Source organism: Tupaia chinensis, unplaced genomic scaffold, assembly GCF_000334495.1.
Source record: "Tupaia chinensis unplaced genomic scaffold, TupChi_1.0 Scaffold143734_1, whole genome shotgun sequence".
In the NCBI taxonomy this organism is placed as follows: domain Eukaryota; kingdom Metazoa; phylum Chordata; class Mammalia; order Scandentia; family Tupaiidae; genus Tupaia; species Tupaia belangeri.
In genome coordinates, this window is record NW_006203583.1 from 621104 (window position 1) to 628342 (window position 7239).

At 40.7% G+C, this 7239-nt stretch overlaps 1 protein-coding gene across 1 annotated transcript in view; it reads left to right on the top strand.

The window, feature by feature from the left end:
• GRIN2B (glutamate ionotropic receptor NMDA type subunit 2B) overlaps positions 1 to 7239 on the top strand; it is a 507810-nt gene that overhangs the window by 332333 nt on the left and 168238 nt on the right. The window lies entirely within an intron of this gene.

The following is a 7239-nucleotide window of genomic DNA, read 5'->3' on the forward strand; positions in this document are numbered from 1 at the left end:
GCGTGAGTGATGATGGGTGAAAGTGAGTGTGCACAAGTGATTCCAGTGTATGAGGGGCGGTTGGGGAAAATTTGTGTAAGAGCAGGTAGGTGGGTAGATGGATGGTGACCTCTGACCCACACTATGAAAGATTGAGACTTAGCATATAGCTAAGCATAGTGGGGGGCCAATTTAGAGTGGGAGTGTTTCTAAATGAAGGTATCTTTAGTGGTTATGCATGGGGCTGAGATGGAGAATGGTTCCTACTGAAGCAGGTGTTAGCCTCTACGTTCCTGTGGTCTAAAGGAAAGCAGTAAGATTACACCCTTTTTAAGCTAAAATACCAAAGCCACATAATCAGTGATATAGCCTTGTGATGCATTAACTTTGTCATGGCTACTAAGCTTAACCTCATGTGGCAGAGTTTGCCTACCAGGGATGTCATGTGATTGACGAGAGGGGCTTCCAGATGCTGTTTAGAAGCTGCTGTTTCAGGCAGCATTATAGCTTCTCTTATTTTCATTTTTATATCTCTAGTTCCCACAGGACTTTCCCAGAGAAGCTCCCAACACCATCAAGTGCTGTAGGCAAAGCTAGCAATTTACACTTGGGTATCAGCCAGCAACAACTCCTTGCCTCTCTCCCCACCCCACCATTCATCTGTGAAACTGCCTCAGTCCGGGCTTTTGCCCTTTTTCTCATGGTACTTTCTCCCTAGCACTTGAAGGCTTGTGTAGAATTTTACAGTTTTTTTCTCCTTAAATACTCTTCATTCAGCTTCTTGAATGATCAGCCTGTTCACCCTACAAAAGGGAAAAGGGGAAGAAGTGCAGCTGGTATGTGGCACGTGGGCAAATGAGGTGCGTTCTTGGGACTGAAACCCTCCACGTTCTTTTGGAGAAAGCATGGCAGCTGAAACCCTGCTAGGGTAAGAGGAAAGAGAGACAGACAGACAGTGTATGCGTGGCACAGGGGATGGGCAGAGTGACCTAGAATACCTGAGAAGGCCGGGGTCACTATAGTAAGCATAACGGTTTTCCATAAGAGGCAAAGATTTTCCTTCTGTAAGGGGAAGCAGAGTGTCATCATTATAGATTCCAGAGACAAAGGAGGTCATGGAGGAGAGAGAAGAGGAAAGACATGAAAGAGAAAATGTGAAGAAGAATCCACGAAGCAACCTTTCAGGTTGAGGACTGTGCCTTAGGATCAGACCTCAAGCCCCTTTGTTCCCTGTGGGATTTGTTTTGCTTTCTCTTCTCAGGGATACTGTGGCTATAAGACAAGCTATGTCAAGAGACACACAGAAAAAGAGGTTGTGATTTGCACCAAAAGAATGAGTCCATTTCCATTTAGGATTCTCCACCTGCCCCCAGGCTATGCTTTCATCTCTACCTCCAATCCTTGCTTTTGTCTTTCTTACTTACTTTTGCTTTATGACTATGAAGGCAAAGGTAGAGTGGCCTCTGGGGGTAGTGGGATGAGAAACCCTTAGGAATAAAGTGGTCCTCTGTTGTGGTTCTTGAAAAAGGAGATGGTTCTTGTGGGTTCTCTCACTTCTACTTCATTGTCATTCACCAAGTACTTACCAGATGTCGTTGGGTACAGATTTTGTGCCAGGAGCCCCCCTGAGTTAGCTACAGAGTTAGGTAAATTTATTCACAGAGATGCTCCTATCTAGTTTTAAATCACTGAATTGTCATATTGTAGCTATTGGGTTGTCAGAAAAGTCATGATACATTTTTGCATAGAAAAATAGAAAAATACACCATGAGTTTTCTGATGACCCAATATTGTGCCATTTACAGAGGACACTGAGGCTAATGAAAAGTAATTTGCCCAAGGGTTGGTGAGAGAGATAGTATTGCAAGTGAAATATCCTGAGTTTCCTTTTGGTGATCTTTTTATTACTTTACACTGCCTTTCTTTTATTTCAAGCCAGAATGTTTCATGCTACCAGGAATTGCCGTACTCTGCCTATATTCTGAGCTGTGGTTTATTTTAGATTCAGCCAGATCTGTTTATGAGCCACCTGGGATTCATAACCATTTACAAGCTATTTAACTGTTCATACCTTAACTTTACTAATTGTAAAGGGAAAATTAATTCCTAAATTTAAGGGTTTTTGTGATGATTGAGTGAATATATACACATACACGCGACCTAATATAATGCAGGCACATTTATTACATAGCAAATACTAGTCCCTTTCCTCTCAGCCCTCCTTTTTTTTTTTTTTTTGAGAGGTTTTTGCTATACGGCGTGTGTGCTCGCCAGACAGACAGAGAGAGACAGAGAGACAGAAAGCGAGAAATCACCCCCCAGGGGGGATGGCCACGCCGCAATCCCTTCTCCTCCATTCTCCTCTCGGGATCTTGGGCACGCATGCACATGCGCCTGGTGTGAGTTTAAGCTACCGGGTCCAAGACTTGAACCGTGGTCGTCTATATGAGAGTCCAGCGACATAGCCATTATGCTAACTGCTGGTCCCTCAGCCCTCCTTTTGATGAGAACACATTCTTCTTATTTTCTCTGGTTGCACAAAATGTAGTAGTTTTTCTATAGTTCTCGTTCTTATGCTCAAAGAGCTAAGCCCTAGCATATTTAGTCACACCAGGGAAAGCAGACTACAGCGAGGTAATGAATAAGAAGGTCTTTCTTAGTCACAAAGACCAAAGACTGTAGAACCACAATACCACTTGTAGACAAGACAGGACCAGAAGGACAGATGACAATTTATTCTAAATCCCCTCTATTCTGCATTTCCCTAAGAACATTTTATGACATTCTTTCACAGAAGACAGGCTAATCCTGTCCAACTGGCAATGTAAGAAAGACTTTTTCATTGAAAGCATTTCTTTCTTCCACCTTCATCCCTTACCTCTGTATTTTATCCTTCTTGAGAAATAAGCTTACATTTCACAGATGGTGATACTTCTCACTGCACTGTCTTACAAAATGTCTCATGTTTCACCTGCCATGGCCCACGGTGACGATGAGGTGCATGGCCCATTCAGCCAGGTCCTTCTCAAAGACTAAGCTATTAAAGGTCAGAGAAACAAACAGTGGCATAGTGGTAAATGTCATGCTCTGTGAGGCTGACGTATATGAGAAGGTTCCAAGTTTAACTTCCAGAAATCTTCCCTATATGTGCCTGTCACATACATGCCTGTGATTCAGGGCTGATTGAAGCTGGGGGGTGGATCATGACATCAAGACCCCGTTGGGGCCACAATATTCCTCTTGTTCTCTCTCTCTCTTTCTGTCTCTCACACTCATGAAAGAAATAAATAACATTTTCTTGTTTTTAAAGTCAGAAAATCCTTATACAAGGTGCCACTGTGAGATTGCTAGGGACCCTGAGAGCTTAGTGCTTTTTCATATTCAGTGCTTAGATTAGTACTGGCTCACAGCACAGCCATCTATTTCAATATCTTAGGTAAGTCCCTTGTCCTCCCTGAAGTCTGTTCTGACTTCACCTCCCTACACTGTGCTTTCTTGTCTGTGAATTTGCACAGTATTTATTTGTTGTTGCGTCACCCTCATCTCATTCCTGCATTTAATCCATGGGCACCTATTAATAGGCTGTTCTATGCAGAACTTTGTCTTAAGTTTGCTGTAGAAAGAGATAAATCAGATATTCTGATCCCTGAGGAGTTTTCAACCTCTGGAGAGGGTTTAGATCACAACTGTCCATTGAGATTTTTGTTGTAGATTTGAAAAAAAAAATAACCCTATAGAAAAAATTGGGGGGCTCTTAGCTCGGTGATTTTGGACTCAGTTCCTTAGGGACAGGGTAACGATTCGTAGATGTATATTGTGGGAGAAATAAGTGAATGCTGAAACATTCACCACATTGCATAGGAATAACATGTTTCTGCTTCCACAGACCTTCTGGTTAAAATTCTGTGGAAATTGACATGAAAAATTATGATAGCTTAAAAAAGGTCTTGCCCTTATGACATCATCACAACCCATTTATTTTGTTTTGTCGTTAAGGGGACACTTTGCAACATGTTTCTGGAGCTCCTGAATCTTGAATAGCTCATTTGAAAAGATCAGAGCTCAGGTTCCCTGAGATCATTTTAGAAAAACATAAACCTCAAATTTCTTAAGATTTTTACCTGTACAACCAAGAACTGTATATAACAAGTAGAGAGATATAGTTCACGAAGCCATTTATTTACTCACTTGCTCATTTGTGTATTTATTTATTCATTTATGCCATCATGAATTCATTCACTGAAAACATTTACCAAGTGTTTATTATAGTTACTTGTCTTGGGGGCTAGGAACAGAGACAATACTTTAACCTTTTGTTCCAGACTATTCACACAAAGCCTTATGTTATTAAGATCTTTAGCAGTTATTATTTTAGTTTTAAAATTTATTTTTCTTCAGTTGCCACAGGGCATGTGTTCTCACCATAGAAAGAGAGAGAGAAAGAGAGAAAGAGAGAGCACTCCCCCAATGAGGCATGTTCATGCCACAACCTTTTTTTTTTTTAAGATTTATTTATTTATCCATTCATTCATTCCTTCATTTTAATTTGACCAGAGAGAGACACAGAGAGAGAGAGAGAGAGAGAGAGAGGAAAGTGAGAAAGCAAGCCACCAGGTCCAGGACTTGAACTGTGGTCAGCCATGTGGGAGTGTCCAGTGCCTTAACCACCACGCCATCTGCTGGTCCTGCCACAACCTTTTTTTCCTGTTTCTCCATCTCATTGGGATTTGAGGTGCACACACACACACACACACACACACACACACACACATGGTGTGTTTTCCAAGTCACTAGGACTAAGAGTCAAACCACAGTAGGCCATATGGGATCTGGCTCTCGACGCACTGTGCTGCAGAAATGGCCCTAGCAGTTATTATTTTATTAATTTCCACCAGAAAGAAAAAACACTTACTGGTCTAATGGCACAGGCTGTTTAACTTGAATGATGCTAGCCAGACTCCTGGACTCCACTTTATGACATATCTGCACTATTCTAGGAGAAGCGAGTATGACATGGAAGATGATAAGTGAGAGGTTTCAGAAAAGTGAATGAATGAATACATACATAATAATTATTCTCAGAATATTTCACCCTGTCAGGTCATTTTTTAAAAAAACTGGCTTAGCCTTGCTAGTGAACATCACTGAATTCTTCATTGCTGTCATCATCATGACCACCATGACCACCATCATCCATCAATATTTAGCACCATCTGATCCATACCATAATATTTCAGCAATCCGCTAGGCACCGAGATGGAACATTTTACTGAAGAAGGGAGGACCTCTGTTTTCAAGAACTTGGCACCTAATTTAATCTTACTAATGTGGTGACAGTGCATAGAAACATATTATTAGAATTCTGAAACGAATGGGGAGCTCTTTACTTTGGTTCTCTAAAGAATTAAGTGCTTAGTGTTATAAAACATATTCTCAGAACCTTTGATCTTCTGTCTTTCTTATTCTTTTTAGAGTAAGTGGGAGGCCCTGGGTAACCTCCCAGAATTTCCCCTTTGGGCTTGAGGTTAAGAGGTAGCATCAGTATTAGTCCTCAGAGCCCAGAACCTATAGAATGCTTCAGACTCGACAGGACTCCATAGAATGGGGGCATTTTACTGAGATCCATGACCTCCTTTTCAAAGAGGTTGGCATGTGGGTCAGCTTTAAATGATAACCATAGGCAGTTAACATTTCTTAGAATCCCCAAATCCCTAGGGAAACAGTTTTTCTCTAGTTTCTCCAAAAAAAGAACTGTTCTTGTTTAAAAATCTCCTCCATATCAAGCCTCTGTCACGGATTATTTTTTCCCCACCATATCAGAGGAAGCATCTCACTGAATAGATCTGTTTTCCTCCTGTTTGCCGGGACTTATTAAAAGAGCTGACTGCAAACAGATTTTTACTGCCTCAGTGTGGACTTACATCAGGTAGCACCCAATGAGACTTGACAAGCTGACATCTCCAATCTGTCAACAGTGATGTGTTGGGGAGGGAGGACAGAAAGGAGAGACTCTTATTCCCACCCACTTCCTGAGAGACACACTTTAATTGAGTGATATAAGGTCCATTTTTAGAAATCTTTAATATCTGACTTGGAGTTTTGGGGATCTCACTTTTGGAATATAGAACTAGCAACAGTATCCACCTTTCCAAAGCTCCACAGAAACTGAAAATTACATACCCTTTAGACCACAAAGAAGCAATAGCACTTAAGAGAAAGGGCGTGATGGGGGGGAAATCCTTACAAAGCACTGAGCATCTTGAACACTCCATATTTTTCTTTAGCCAGGCAGTCTAACAGCTCCATTTGATTGGTAATGATGGCAACCTTTTGTTCAGACAAAGAAAAATTGTAATAAATCAGATTTCTAAATATATAAGCTTTATACCCCAACCTTTCCATGCTTTCTTTTTCTTTTCTTTTTTTTTTTGGAGAGATTTTCGCTATAGGGCACGTGCGCTTGCCAGACAGACAGAGAGAGACAGAAAGCGAGAAATCACCCTCCGGGGGGATGGCCACACCACAATCCCTTCTCCTCAGTTCTCCTCTCGGGATCTTGGGCACACACATGCACACAAGCCCAGCATGAGTTTTAAGCCACCGGGTCCAGGACACGAACCATGGTTGACTACGTGGGAGTCCAGCGACATAGCCATTACGCTAAGTGCTGGTCCCATATGCTTTCTTTTTTTAAAAAAAGAATTACATTTTTTCTGAGCAGATTATTAATTTTTTAAATTTTTTATTATCATCATGCATATCAATCAACACGGAGACATTAAAATCCCCATTTCATCATTCAATAGCTTTTCATTATTTTTCCTGATCATAATTACTATTATTCCAATTATTTTCTTAAACAGTCATTCACTACTTCTCATTTTGCTTATAAAAAGACTTTACCCAACATGAAATACTTCTCAGACCAATCCAGTTGAGAATACTACACACGTCATCAACCAGTCATAAGCCATATCTGTGTCCCACTAATGTCATGCCTCTATTTATTCTCTTGCTATCTTTCTCTATACTCTTCTCTTCTCCCACCCCATTCCATGCTGTCTTATCCTCGTTAACTATTTTCACTGCTTTTATGTCCTCCAGTATTTCTATCTCTACCATAGAGTGCGGATAGTCGGTATATATTAAGTGGATACATACAATATCTTTCTTTCATATCTTGGCTTACTTCACTCAGCAATAGATCCTCCAAAAAAAGAATTACTTTATTTAACTTTATTTATTATTTGTTTTAATTTG